This window comes from Canis lupus, chromosome 5 (genome assembly GCF_048164855.1).
Source record: "Canis lupus baileyi chromosome 5, mCanLup2.hap1, whole genome shotgun sequence".
Classification (NCBI taxonomy): domain Eukaryota; kingdom Metazoa; phylum Chordata; class Mammalia; order Carnivora; family Canidae; genus Canis; species Canis lupus.
In genome coordinates, this window is record NC_132842.1 from 10,910,404 (window position 1) to 10,925,846 (window position 15,443).

The 15,443-nt window shown below is 41.5% G+C and overlaps 1 long non-coding RNA gene across 1 annotated transcript; it reads left to right on the plus strand.

The window, feature by feature from the left end:
- Positions 1-345: 345 nt before the first annotated feature.
- Positions 346-6,121, plus strand: LOC140632875 (uncharacterized). Its single transcript, XR_012030533.1, has 4 exons — positions 346-590; positions 2,338-2,487; positions 4,524-4,692; positions 4,837-6,121. It is a non-coding gene; the product is annotated as an uncharacterized lncRNA (long non-coding RNA).
- Positions 6,122-15,443: the final 9,322 nt, after the last annotated feature.

A 15,443-nucleotide genomic window follows, 5' to 3' on the forward strand; every position in this document is an offset into this window, starting at 1 on the left:
CTCAAGTTTAAGATTTGGGAATTAGGTTTCCCTATTAGAAACTGGAAAATACCCATAAAGGAAGCTTTACTAACAGGAAGAAAAACAATCACATTTCCTTGATTTAAAAAAAGAACAGGGGAAAATGCTTATTCTCCCTAAGAAGGGTTATTGCCAAAGCAAAATCCCCAGGACTTTCATGACAATTAGCCATAAACTCCCAAGGTTGCTTTGCAGGACCTCGTAATGGTCTCTTAGATCCCTGCAGGAAAAGAAAAAAAAAAAGATCCCTGCAGGAAAAGCTGGAAAAGGTGGACACAGATACTGGTGTGGAGCTTCCTCAGAAAACAGAAAGGGAAGAGCAAGTTGATGAGAACACAGGATAAAATAAATTCCGTGACTAGACGCAAGTGACAGACACAGCCCCGCAGGCGGAAAACGTGGCGCAAGTGTTATTTTAGTTAGAAAAAAAAGGAAAGAAAATGGGATTCTAAAATTTAAAAAAGAAGCTGGAAGATAATAGCATCTGCTGAAATTGAAGATTTTGGTGCTTTGCAAAAGGTGTGTAGAAAGAATAGACCCAGTGAAGGAATATAAGAGAAGATCTGCAGGTGCGTGGGTGTGAGGACTTTTTCTCTCTCTCTCTTTTCTCGTCTTTGCCTGTAAAGACCCATTCCTAGCTAGGAGCGCAGAATCATTTGTATTCTTGCTTGGAGATAACGATCCATATTGCACTTCGGCTTCTGAGATCTGGAGGACACAAACCACAGAAATTCTATTACCATAGTCCCCGATTCAGTGATAGAGATGAAATGGAGGGGACCGCTGGTATTGTTAACAGAGGGAGTAGGTTCCTAAATCCTAGTAGACATCATATTACAGTTTTGAGCACAGAGACATAAGTTTGAACGTATTTTGATATTCGGAAAGGAGTATATAAACGTTGGTGGCTACTTTCTAGCCTTCAAAAACTTAGGAGGGGTGGAAGAGCTCGCAGCGGTGGATTCTCCTTAGAATTTGAAAAATGGGAAACTGGACTCTTGCTCCCCAGCGAGGCTGGAGCTGATGGAGAGTCAGAGTGAACTCGCCTATTGGGAAGGCGTGTTTTCCAATCTATCTTTATTTGATTTCTTCTTTACTTTTTAAAAGTATTTCCTCCTGGCATTGTCTACCTTAATCCTCTGATTCGAAATGTTCGAATTTTGTGTGCATCCACTGCTAAACAGCCGAGAGACCCAGCTGCTAACAGGAAGGTTTTTGATTTTGTTTTTTGTTTTTTGTTTTTTGTTTTTTTTTTTTTTTTTTTTTTTTTTTCTGCAGAATCTTACACTGTGTTTCTTCTTGAAGCCTGAAAGGCTCAGACATCATCTCACCTTGGACAGTTTAAAGTTAGGCTTCTTGCTGCTGGGATGTTTACAACATGACTGTTTAAGGAGGGTTAATTAAAATGATGACATAAGCTCCCTGATTAAATAAATTCACCAGGATTCCCAGAAATGATGGAAATCCATACTCAGCTAGATTTATCTGCCATAAGATACACACACATTGATGTGTAATGTCCTTTTCTTTCTACGGCACACTTTGCCACAAGCACTTTGACAGAAGCCCATGAAGCAAACCCTGACACTAAGGTAATGTCCTAGATGAAGAGTGGGTTTGCTGTTGGTGATGGGAGTGCGTAGGGGTGACCTGCTGATTCAAATGTGTTCAGCTTCTACCTTCACAGATACATCTCTGAGAGGTAGGAGGGAGCTCAGCGATTCCCTGTGTGTGCCACCCCTGCCAGGTGCACCCCTTCCCTTCGTTTCAAGAAAAGTCCAGGTATTCTATATACTTTTTAAAGATTTTATTTATTTATCTGAGAGAGAGAGAGAGAGAGAGAGAGAGAACAAGCAGTAGAGAGGTGCAAAGGGAGAGAGACAGAGAGAGCAGTAGACTCCCCACTGAGCAGAGAGCCCCACATGGGGCTCCATCCCAGAACCCTGGGATCATGACCTGAGGGTGGATGCTTAACTGACTGAGCCCCCCAGGTGCGCCTCTGCCCAGGTATTCTTGACATCTACCAACGGAGGTAGAGATTATTGTTTTTGTTGCTAGTTTCCATTTCTAGCCCCCAGTTTTCCTCTGGGGAGTCATCCTACTATGAATCTCGGTCTACGTGGAAATACTGGTATCTGCCTGAGTTGGAGATGTGCATGTAACTCAAGCCTGGAGAAACCCAATACTCCATTCTCCCATCCACAGTGCTTAGTTCAGGGGTGGCCAAGGGTCCCCATCAGAACCAACATGATGGAATCTCTGGACACTTGCAGGGTCTGTTGAAAGATGTATTATCTTTTCCTACTTGCTTTGCAGGTCTGGGAATGCAAGCGTAGAGCCATTGGCAGCCACTTTGTCATCACGAGGGGTGACTGACTGAGCATGGCATCCACACATGGGAGTCCAGTGGCATAATACATTCTTATGAAGAACTGAAACAATTTTCAGAATAACGTAGTAACGCTGGTAAGCTAACACAGGTCTGCCAGTGTGGTGCTTAGCTTTCCCTTGCCTCTGCCTCTGGTGTTCTTTTGAGATCTTGCTCCCTTCTCATTGTCTCATGGCTTCTACTTACTCCTGGGTTTTAATTACTGCTTTCTCTTTATGTGTGTCTTGGCTTCAGTGCTACTCTATACCTGGCTCCTGTTGTGTCTTTTTCCTAGTCAACATAATCAAGTAAGAAGGTCTAGCTGAGTTAGTCATTCACTACCCAGTACAGAGTGCTCTTGTTAGGAAAATATAAACTTTTGTTTAATACACACATGCCACATATTACAGCGGAGGAAAAACTTCTCTCCTCTTAGGTTCTATGGCTGTGCTTGAGAATTAAACTAACATGAGACAAATTAGCAGGAGAAAAGCGCAAGTTTTATTTAATATTTTTACATGCATGTGGGAGTTTTCATAAGGAAAGTGAAAAACCTAAGAAATTATTAGGCCGGAAGCTTACATACCTTTTTTTTTTTTAATTTTATTTATTTATGATAGTCACACACAGAGAGAGAGAGAGGCAGAGACACAGGCAGAGGGAGAAGCAGGCTCCATGCACCGGGAGCCTGACATGGGATTCGATCCCGGGTCTCCAGGATCGCGCCCTGGGCCAAAGGCAGGCGCCAAACCGCTGTGCCACCCAGGGATCCCTACATACCTTTTTAAACAAAGAACAACAAATTGTGGAAATGTGACAGGACAAGGAGGCATGGGCTGGGGCAGTAAATTGTGTGACAGTGACTAGGAAGTCTATGGGGGAACTAATGGAAAGTAAGAATTGTTTTAGTAGGTGGTTTCTAAAAGATCCATTTTGGTGTCAACTCTGAGTCTCCAGTGATAAGAATGTTCTTCTCTTCCTGGTACAGGGAGGGCACACTTCTCTTGGGAAACTTCATGACCTGCTTTTAGGTACAAAAGAGGAAGACAAGGTTGCCTGGGTGGCTCAGTTGGTTGAGCATCTGCCTTTGGCTCAGGTCATGATTTCAGGGTCCTGGGATTGAGCCCCACATCAGGCTCCCTCATCAGTGAGGAGTCTGCTTTGCCCTCTCCCTCCACTCATGCCCTCTCTCTCTCTCTCTTTCTCAAATGAATAAAAATCTTAAAAAAAAAAAAAAAGAAAAAAAGAAGAAAAGACAGAAATGGCTCTCTGTCTTCCATCTGTGGTTTCCCAAGTGTCTTCCACTCAAAATAATCAATATGCCAAAGTGGCAATTTTAGGGGATAGCATGTTCTGAAGTCCTTCACTACTTTTTTGTAATATACAAGTAGAATCTATGCTTTTAATATTATTTGTTGAGCACCTACTATATACTAGGCATTGTTCTATACACATTAACCCATATTTACTCATTTTATTCTCATAAAGACCCACCATATATCTAGTAAGTAGAGGAGCTGTATTCAAATCTCTAGACTTCATACTTTTCCTTTATAATGACCTGAGCTTACTTGGCCACAGTATGTCACAGGCCATTGGCTCCCTTCATGTTGTAGGTATACATGAGGATCTCTTTGTTCCAGGGGCCAGACTAGGGCAGATCACCTCTGCCCAGTGTGGCTTGGTGGCCAATAGGTAGGAAAGGACCTCTCTCCTCCTGGGTCTCTTCCCCAGTATTTGTGAGAAAAATACATAACTTTCAGTAATTGTTTCCTCTTTCAACAAGAGTATTTGGTCAAACACTTACTTCCTCCCAAGGATTGGGGACACATTACAAGCTGCTTCTGTTCCCCTTGCTCCTCTCAACTGCGGCCAGCCCACTCACATTCCCCTCTCTGTGTGTATCACATCCATCTTCTTCGTGGCACTTATCACTGTGCTGACTTATATCTATTTTCTTGTGTGTGTGTGTGTGTGTGTGTGTGTGTGTGTGTGTGTGTCTCTAACATTTATCTTCTCCATTTCCACCAGGGCTAGAAATGTACTGTTTCATCACTGATGATTCATCAGCAGATTTTGAATAAATGAACAAAGAAATGAATGAATGAACCCCTTATCTGGATTTCTCCTTTAGGGAAAGACAGGTCTAAAATAGAGGTGAAGAGGGTGGTGCTCAAGAACTATAACAAGTGACCTAGGACAGCAAAGAAGATGACTACATTGCTACATAAGCTATGGCAGCCAAATCAAGTTGGATAGTATCTCTCGTTAATATTGCATAAGACAGATGCTGTACAGATAAGGTGAGCATGTGTCCCAGTTTGCTTGGGACAATCCTGGTTTATCTCTGATGACCTGGCATCCTGTCTTGGTTAGCATTTGTCTGGGATAACTTGATTATATTTCAAACATTGATGACCTGTCACCCTTTTCCTGGCTCCTTCTAGGCCTAAAGGAACTTATACCTCTCTTTCAAGGGTAACATGAGTGTGGATTGGAGTTGTTGACAACACCAAGTGTGCTCAGCCCTGGTCCCCTGACTCTCAACCCCCGGTGCTTGGGGGAGAAGCACCCCAACTTACCACTCATGATGACTACTTGCTCTGCCAGCCAAATGTGCCACAGACAATGCCACTTGCTTCAACATGTACCAGGGTGCAACTGCAGTTGAGGGAATCCGGGGAAAATTATAGATTAGGTGGGTGTGAAATATCTGTGGGAAATACCACATCCTTTCATTCTCCAAAGTAGGAATTGTATGGATACCTTTTCTAGAAACCTCATTCTTTCTTATATTTTTAATTTTTTAAATTTATTTTTTCTTTCTTTATTATTTTTAATCACATTTCCCCTTTATATGTTTTGTAGATATCTGTGGTTCTGAAATTTGTATTTACAAATGGCCTATTAAGCACTCAGATTCCAGGACTCACTTGTAGATATTAAGATCCAATAGGTCTAAGGTGGCACCAAGGAATCTGCGTTTTCAACATGTTTGCTCCAAGATTCTGACACAAGTCGTCCACAGAACATACTAGGAGAAAAGCACATATCTGCACAGAGGGGCAGTGCATTCCCAATGGTTAGGCATGGAGGCAGAAAGAATTTCAAGTCTGATTGAGGATCCTGGGACCTGAGGAGGAGGAAAGATGCAAATCAAATTTTAGTCAACTTCCTGAACCTTCTCCTAGGTCATCTCTGCAATTCTTTGTAAAATCCAGGTTTAGGGGATTCCTGGGTTGCTCAGTGGTTTGGCGCCTGCCTTTGGCCTGGGGCATGATCCTGGAGACCGTGGATTGAGTCCCATGTCGGGCTCCCTGCATGGAGCCTGCTTCTCCCTCTGCCTGTGTCTCTGCCTCTCTCTCTATCTGTGTCTCTCATGAATAAATAAATAAAATCTTAGAAAAAAAAATCCATGTTTAGCAAGCCCCCTGCTGAGTCAGTTCAGTAAGAGTCCTCCATCCTCCACATCTGATCACACTCAATACATGATTGAGTCCCTCCTCTTCCGCCATCTCACAAGCCTGTCTTCAGCAAAGATCCTGAAAGGCCAGACTCCCCCTTACTCCTGATGTTTTCTTTTAGAAACTCTCCATCCATTGATGGCACCCTGCTCCTAGACTATAAACTCCCACCTGCCCCTGCTGCATGAGGCGTTACATCTGGTTCTATACTGAGGTCTCTCTTCTCCTATTGTAATAGTCCTGAATAAAATCTGTTTTTACTGTTTAACTACTGTCCTGCTCTGGTGTTTCTCCAACAATACTGATATTTACATGGAGGTAATATGGACAAGATGGGTGTATGTTTCATCTCAACAGGTTGGAAATAAAAAAAAAAAAACTCGATTGTGGGTTTAAATATGTAAATACATATTATAGATTTTTCTTTTAGAGGATACATATTTTTTTCTGAACATCGTGCTTAAAAAAAAAAAAGTCAGTCCATCTGCTGTGTTTGCTATGCACAAAAGAAAGTTGGACTGAATTTCACTGAAGTCATTGTACTGAATTGGTTTTCAACAAGTACAGCTACAAACATCTACATCGTTCCTTTCAGGAAAGATCCGTGAAGAATATTTCTTGCGGTGTCCAGATGGTGCAAAAAGGAAGCGAGAGGCACAGTCCCTAGAGCCAGGTGCCGCTCTATCTCTCCACATGCTGGCACAAGTGCAGACAGCACGGCTGGCCACACGGAAGCAAGACAGGCACGCATGGCCACACATTTCTGCCTCAGTAGAAAAAGAAAGCCACCTGACTGCTGGTATTTGTTAAATGTCAGCATTTGAAAAGAACAACAAAGACAGATTTTGGTAAAATTCACAAAGTTCTGGAAGTAGCAGTAAGAGACGCCAGAGAAAGCCCTTTCCTGGAAGGGAGAACCTTGAGGTTTGAGTCCTCTCTCCACTTACTGGGTGAGTGAAAAATGTCAAGTCTTTGGAGGCAAAAGATGAAGAGTAAAGTTCTGTGTTGAGCTTGCTGGTCTCACATCTCAGAACTTTGTCCACGATTGCAGATGACAATAGCTACTGTATCTCATTGTCCCTCAAGGACAAATTAAACCCCATGGAGGGACTATTTTCAAAAGCAGTTGATCCTCATGTGGAACTTTGGGTTAGGGGTCCCTGAGTCCCCCAGTGGAAGGGGATGGAGAGAGGGAAGAAGTAATTTACATGTTGAAGATGCCTAGGAGCCTCTGGGTATGGGTCTTGGGGTCTGAATCTCTGGGTTTGAATTCCTGGCTCCTATGGTTTCCAGCTGAGTGACCTTAGGCAAGCGACTTAGACTCTGACTCTACAACTCTATGAAATGGTGAATCATAATATTTACTTCCTGAGATCGTTGCTAAAATTTAGAAATAACTTCTAGACAGGCTAGAGAGTGCCTGATAGACATTGGCACTCAGCACATGCTAAATGGCACTATTATGACTCCCCTCAGTGAGACACAAGATGAAAATCAACAGCATTACATGCGCTTCGTTAACTCAAAACTTCTCGCTTAGCATGTTCTGGAAATTTCTCTCTTGATTTTTGAAGCTTTTAGAATTATAATGGAAATGCCCACTGCTGACCCATCTTTTAAACCTTTTCTTTCTAATCCTTTGTTGTGAGAGTGGATTCAATGAACTTCTCCCTATGGCAGATTTTTTAAAAGAGCATTTTGAAACACAGTTGTCTCAGTGAAAGTTCCTGTAGAGAAAAGAAAAAAAAGACGAGTGGAGTTGGGTAGGGAGGAGTTTCCAGGGCCAAAGAAAGTTTGTGGACACTATTTTTTTTTTTTTTCCTGAAGAATCTTTCAGAGTCTTGGTAATATAGTAAATACTCTTTTAGTGCTTCTAAATAAGTGTCAGGCACTGTTGTAAGTACTTTATAAACAATAACATACTAATCCTATCACGTAGAAGATGTTATCCTCATTTTACCAATAAGAAAACAGAGAGGTTAAGTACATAGTCTGAGGTCTCACAGCTAAGAAAGAGACAAAACCAAAACCAGAAGGCTGATATTCTGGTCCCTGGTCTCTCTTTGAACCTCTTGCCCATGCTAACAGGTAGTTAGAAGCTCCAAAAGGAAGCCTGACCCTGCAACTCTGTAGTGTCCTACAGGTATTTCTACAGAAACCCCCTTTTTTTTTAAATTTATTTTTTATTGGTGTTCAATTTACCAACATACAGAATAACCCCCAGTGCCCGTCACCCATTCACTCCCACCCCCCGCCCTCCTCCCTTTCTACCACCCCTAGTTCGTTTCCCAGAGTTAGCAGTCTTTACGTTCTGTCTCCCTTTCTGATATTTCCCATACATTTTTGCAGAACATCTATGAGACTAGTTTTCACCATAATTCAGGAATTCATTGACCTTGATAGGGAAAGGGGATTTACATTTATTAACCAGCTGCTATACGCCAGGATCATACTGGGATTTCCTCCCCATGGTGATAGGTAGGCAGGGCGCAGGCAGTCTTTCACCTGATAATGTTGGACTGTCTTTGCATCTGATTAACAAAGCCTATATGATATGCTATGGCTGTGGAGTTCATCCTAGCTACTGGATTTTCTTAGCTACTGGACACCACTATTTATGTTTTGAGCCAGAAGGAAATAAACTATGTGTTGGGATTCTAAACAACAATCTCAAATTAGATCACAAATCATTTCTGAAAGGGCCAAGCCCACCGTTGAGCTGAGGCTGTTTGCGTTAATAGACACCCCAGGTTCTCACCTTCTCCAGAGATAATGCATCTGCCTGCTTTGGCCCTGCTCAGGCACCTCAGGCCTTTTTCTCTGAAACCCTCCCACTGCACAGCAAAGCGATGCTGACTCTTCTAGAAGCTGTCTCTGTATTTATAAGGAGACTTTGTTATCTGCTAGCCAGGAATTTTAATCCAAAACATAAGACGGAGTAAAGTCAAAAGACAGAAATAAACATACGATAGTTACCAAATTCTTCACAAAGCTAAAAAAAAAAAAAAAAAAAAAAAAAAAAGAAAGAAAAGAAGGCACATACAGTTTAAAATGCAGTAAAACATCTTTTTCACAGCCACCTTAGAAGCTGTAAAATATGAAGGCGTCTCTGAACTACAGGGTTCGGTTGATTAAAGATAACCAAGGCTGAACATAGAGGCAGAAAAATGGAAAAATGATCCGCACCTCTACCTTGTTATTCCTGCAAACCTACATGACAACAAAGCCACCTTTTCCTCAGCAAATAAATTATTTTTATAACTAATTTGTGCCTTGTGCCTTCTGTTTCATTCAGATGTGGTTGCTAATGATGATGAGCAAATAGATCTTCAAATATCCCAAAATTTCTGTGTATCATTTATTCATCTCTTTAAAACTAAAAATAATTTGAACAGTTTGTGTGCTCTGTTTTTATGTAAAATGAAGGAGAGCGTCTTTTAAATGTGATTGAACTGGACTATAATTTTTATACAATCACGGGGTTGTCGTGTCAGCTTTTAAGGCATTCCTAAGCAATGGTAAGGAAACCAATCAACCAACCAATAACAGCAGCAGTAAGCCCTCAAGACCTAAAAAACAAAAACAAAACCAGAAGGCTAAAGTGTCCAAGAATGTTCGTGTTCTTGGGAAATTTTCCCCTTTAAGAAATACTTTGCAATTGCTAATATGTCAAGAATTAGTAGAGGCAAATTTTCCATAGAGCTGTATAACTCCAGGAAAATGTTTTTATAAGAAAAAAGAATTGGTTATACAGAACCTCAAGGCTTTGATATTTGATATCAAACTTGGTGTTCACACACTTATTTAGTTAAAAGAGTTTCATTCCTCCTTTTCTCTGGAAACTTAGGGCCATGCACAAAGGAATTTTTTTTCTGGCTATACTTTTTTAGGACAGAGGTGAATCTCTGACCAAGCTAGTAATGTATGTATATTTTATTAATTTATCTATTATTTTTTCTTTCTTGCTGTACTGCCCCTTTGCTTCCTGCCACTCAGCAGGATTCTGCTCTACACTCATTGCATCTCATCCTGGATGTGGTAGAGGAGAAAAATAAACTGAAGAAGTAAAATACTTCCCTTTTAACTTCTTTCAGGAGCCTAAACACTTAAGGGCATTTAGAGGATTTTCACAGTGATATAAAACGACAAAATTCCTGATTGTAGATGACTAGAGAACCTTGGCCAGAAACACTAGGAAAGCTTTTCACCAACTAGAAAGAGATTTCCCTTGGCAGGAAAGCAGAAGAGAGTGGGAGATTTGTAGCTTGCTAGACTCAGGAAGACCAGGGCAAATGGCTGCATGTTACACCCAGGAAAAAGCTGACCATCCCCACGTACACCCATGTGGGGGCCATTAGCAGCCTGGCAAAAATCTCACTCGACCCAACTATGGTCGGGAAAAGACCATCATGAGGGATACTGGGAAGTTCCTGTGGCTATGAGGTCGTGGTCCACAGAACTGGTCCCTCTCCTGATCCCAGCCTTCCCTGAACAGGCCTACCTATGGCCTCTGACCAGGGGGCATGCCATACGACCTTCGTATCCGCACCAGTGATGACATCTCAATGACACATGGCAGTTTGTCCAGTGAAAGCCAAGCTGAGCTAAGCAGCATATCCGTTCATCCATGTATGCATTAATTCATCCATTATATTTAATTCATCAAATAATTATTGAACACCTACCATTGCTGGGCACTCTTGCGGGTGCTGGACAGAGAGAAAAACGATCCCCTCCCTTTGTGGCTCTTCCATTCCTTTGGAAAGACCAACAACAAACAAATAAATCCTGTAAAACATGCCAGGAAGCTGTAAGTGCCAGGAAGAAAAATAGGAGTTGAGAGATTGGAGAGAGAAAGGAGGTGGTTCTGAATATGGGCTAGTCTGGAAGCCAGCCTAGAGGAGGAGAAAGAGCAAAGGGTTCAAGCAAGTGCTGTGCAGAGGCCCTGAGCCTGAGCATGGGGCCTGTGGGAGGGGCAGCCAGGAGGCCAGTACACAGGAAGACAGTTGGCACAGATTGTGAAGAGGCGCCACTGGAGAGGCCTGTGGGACTCCAGCAGGAGTGTCACAGGTAGTGTTTATATTATACTTACGTGACCAGGTGATCTCCAGTCCCAGCAAAGAAAGCAGGCTGAGGCATGCTGGCCAGGGCACACTGTCTGGAGCACTCGGTGTATACTCTGGTCCTGTGTGTTTCAAAGCCAGATCATTTAAAGGTCAGCTCTATGGTCCAAATTACAGGGATGATTATGTGGTAATTGCCAAGAAAACTTTCTGCTACTGCCATCTTGAAAGTCTCTAAATTGGGAGACCCCAAAATTTGAAAGTAAGGAGAGGCCTAGTCAGATTTTTCACCTTACAGTAAATCTTCCAGGCCTATGGAAGAAATTAAAGGCATACTTTTACTCCTTTTATTTACTTTCTCTGTGGCTGGAACCACGAGGCAGAATCAATAATCTCATTCTTTTTCAACGCTATTGAGCACTGATTAATTTCTGACATAGAAAATGTGGTATCGATGTGTACGTACCTAATGTTTGAGAGTCACTGATAGAATTCTTGAAGCATTAGGGACTCACTTCCTTTGTGACTTCTGGATGGGGTGTAACCCCACTAAATGCTGGCTTAGGACCTTGTACCTTTCCTTCATAGCTCTTACCACTGTTTTGGTCATATACTTATGTATAAGATCATTTATTTAATACTTTGTTTAAGAGGGCAGCCCGGGTGGCTCAGCAGTTTAGCACTGCCTTCAGCTCAGGGCGTAATCCTGGAGACCCAGGATCAAGTCCTATGTCGGGCTCCCTGCATGGAGTCTGCTTCTCTCTCTGCTTCTCTCTCTCTCTTTGTTTTTTTTTTTTTTTTAATTTTTATTTATTTATGATAGTCACACAGAAAGAGAGAGAGAGAGAGGCAGAGACACAGGCAGAGGGAGAAGCAGCCTCCATAGCTAAACCTAGCTCCATAGCTAGGTCCAGGAATGTAACCTCACACAGAAGAAAGAGTGAGGGAGCTCTCTGGGCTCCCTTCTATAAGGGCACTAATCCCATTCATGAGGGCTCCAGCCTCATGACCTAGCACCTCCCAGGGGCCTCACCTCCAATACCATCACATGGCAGGTCAGTCGGGGTTTCAACATGTGAATTTGGGGGCAAACACAAACATTTAGTGCACAGCCTTGTTCTAAATATGTTCTAGCTATTTTAGATTCAACCCTTACATCAATATTATAAGATTATGCACTATTATGATCAGCCCTCTTTTTTTAAGTGAGGAAATTGGGACACAAAGATTTTAAGTGTCTTACCCAAAGTCACACAGCTAGCAGGACTTGGGCCTAGACAGTCTGTGCTTCTGACCACAGATCTAAGTGGCCTGCTGTATGATGCCGCTGGCTGTATACTAGTGTCACAGGCACCCAAATAAAATGTGACATTGATGATATTTCCCTTGTAAAAGCTTATAGTAATTCCCAGATTGTCGGGCATCAAGTGAGTTGAATCATCTTTTATCATTTGACCTCAACCAGTTATTTAAGCTCTGTTTTATGGTTGTATTTCAGGCACACCGAACTGACTATTTGCTATTTCCTGCCCACTCTGTGGCTTTCATGATTCTACTTTGTTGCATATTCTGTGGTTCTCTGCTTAGGATACTTTCTCCCGTCTTTTGCTGATAACCATTGGGACACAGTCAATGCCATTTTCTCTATGAAGTTATCCCTCCTCATCTTGTCTCCAAATATTGCTCTGATTGTTGTTACACACTCCTTCTTATAGCCCTTGTCACAATTGTATTTTATATACTTATGATATGGTTGCCTTTTGCTCTGAACAGTTGGCTTATCTGGAATGGGAGTGATGACTCAGGTTTTAATCTGATCTTCCCAAGTGTCTTTTCCAGTGATGCCAGGAACTAGCAAGTCCTGGCACATAGTAGAGGCACCATCAACAACATCAATGACCATAGTAGAATGTAAATGAACCAATTTTCATCATATGGGGAGATCAGTAAAAGAATAGAGCTCTTAAAGAATTTGTTTGAAAAAAAATTTGTTTGAAAAATATGAGTTATATTCCAAAAATGTTTAACTCCTTCACCCTCTTTACCATTAATCAACTCAGCTGCCAAAGGAGTAGGCAAGTCTGTGACAGTGTGAGAGATTTCTAAAGTTATCCTATCTTCATAGATGAGTTGGTAGGATTATGAAATTATAAGAAAATATTTCTGTATAAATAAGAAAACCAGTGCTTACACTTTTGCTGTCATTCCAAGTACCTTCTGTGAAAAAACTCCTACCTGCAAAATTTACACTATATTCCATGGTGGGTAGCTGAAGCTTCTTAGATGATGCTAAGAGATCATAAGATAAGTCATCAGATTTCCCTTTATTTGTGTCAGTGTGTGTGTGTGTGTGTGTGAAGATGTGTGTGCACATGCATCTGCTCAAGCATGCATGTAATATTGTAAGTTCCCAAATGTGTTAATATAATCAAATACAATATGGTCAAGTAAATTAACTTTTTGAGACTTTGCTTTCTCATAATGCCTACTTTATTGAATTAGAAACAATGTGTGTAAATTATTAGCACAGTGCCCTGCACACAATAGGTAATGAACAAATGGTTAATTATTAGTTTTGCTATTAATACAAAAAAAGACATTATCTTGTTTCCTCAATTAATGCAGTATCATGAGGACTTTCTTATGTCATTAAATATACTTTTGAATCATCATTTTCCTGGGCCACAATGTGCACTTTATATCAGGCTCATAATTTTTTAAATAATTTTCCTTGTCCAAAACGTAATTTTTCCCCAGTTCTTTTTGCTAATGTAAATAACCCTGCAGAGAACATCTGTGCATATAAAACTCTGCCTAAGTTTCTGCTTATTTCTTTAGGATGGGTTCCTAGAAGAGGAAATGATGAATATAAGTATATAGACTTTGTGTAGAAATTCCTTTCATGTGATGTTAAATTGTTTTCCAGAAAGTCCAACTCAGTTATTTTCCCAATTATGGTATAAATTGGTACAATCATATCACTGCATTTTTGACAACATGAAGTGTCTGTTTTTAAATTTCTTCCTGGTCTAGTAGTCAAATAGTATCTGATTGTCATTTTAACATGCATATTTGAATGCCAGTGGTTTTGAACATTTATACCCTTGAAATCTTCTGTTCACTGGACTCCATTCCACTACTCATTCTTTTGCTCTACTGTTTGTTCTTGTCAGCTCCTCAACTTCTTCATTGGAATGCCCCAAGAGCCAGTCATCAGGCCACATTTTTTTCTTTATCTATACTCACTTCTTGGATGAGCTCATTGCTGCCATGGCCTTAAATACAATGCTCATGTCAGACACTCCTAAATTTATATCTCTATTCCAGACATCTCTTTTGAACTTCAGACTCATAAATCCGTTTTCCGTTCAGCATTTTCACTTAGACATATTATAAAAATAAAAAAGACATTTCCCACATAAGATGTTCTACACCGAGCTTCTAATGTTCCCTTACACACTTCTTCATTTTTCAGTCTTGCTCGTCTTTGTTAATGGCCTCTCCATTCTTCTGGATTCAGCTCCAAGCTTGGACTTCTAGAGGACTTATCTTTCTTTCACATCCCATATCTAACACATTAGCAGGCCCATGGCTCTCACTTCAAATGTGGCCATGATCCAACCAATTTTCAGGGCTCCATCCTCATGGCCTAATCACCTCCTAAGTCCCCACTTTCATATAGTTGGTTTTTTTTCACCCCCTTCTTGGTGCACCTGACCCTTTTTTGAGGCCCTTGCTAGAGGATGGCCTGTTTCCTTTCTCAAGCAGCCAATTAAGTCTACTATAAGGCTCAGCCACTTCCTATAATGGGCTCTCAAATTTGGGACTCAGTATACCCACCCTAACTGCCTCAGGGCCAGGTGTCTGATAACTACCAAGGGCCGCTATGCCCCAGAACCAGCAAAATTATTCAAATTAACCAAGCCGCAAAGCCCCCCATGGAAACCTAGGTAACTCCACTCTGAGTGTCACACATAAGCACCTTCTTAGAGCTCCAGTGAGCTGTTACCTTGTTTCTGGTTGCAATCCCCTTTGTGAGCCTGACCAGGAAACTTCTCCCTTTCAAAGATATGAGTAACAGGGTTTTCATAGCATAGTACTATCACATGGTATCACTGACAAGGATATGAGTACTAGAGTTCTGCCCTTTATCATTAACCTTGCTGTGTTATGTCCCCCATCACAAACACTTTCAATCTTATAGAACATCCACTCTACTCCAAGTCACGTTCCTTATGTCTTACCTGGATGACTGTATCTCCTTACTGTCTGGTCCAACCTGGAAGCCAAGTAACATTTTTCTGTTGGAGGTCAGATCTTGTTGCACAACTACGCAAGACTCTCCACGGGTTTTGCCTCTCACTCGGGATCACACTAGCCTTATTTTCTCTCTGACCTCTTTCTGTGACTCTCTGCTCGACTCACTCTTCACAAGCCATACTGACATGTTTACTGTTTCTAGAACACTCCAGGAATGTTTCCCCCATGTGGCCTTTGTACTTGCTGTTCCTTTGAAATACTCTCAGG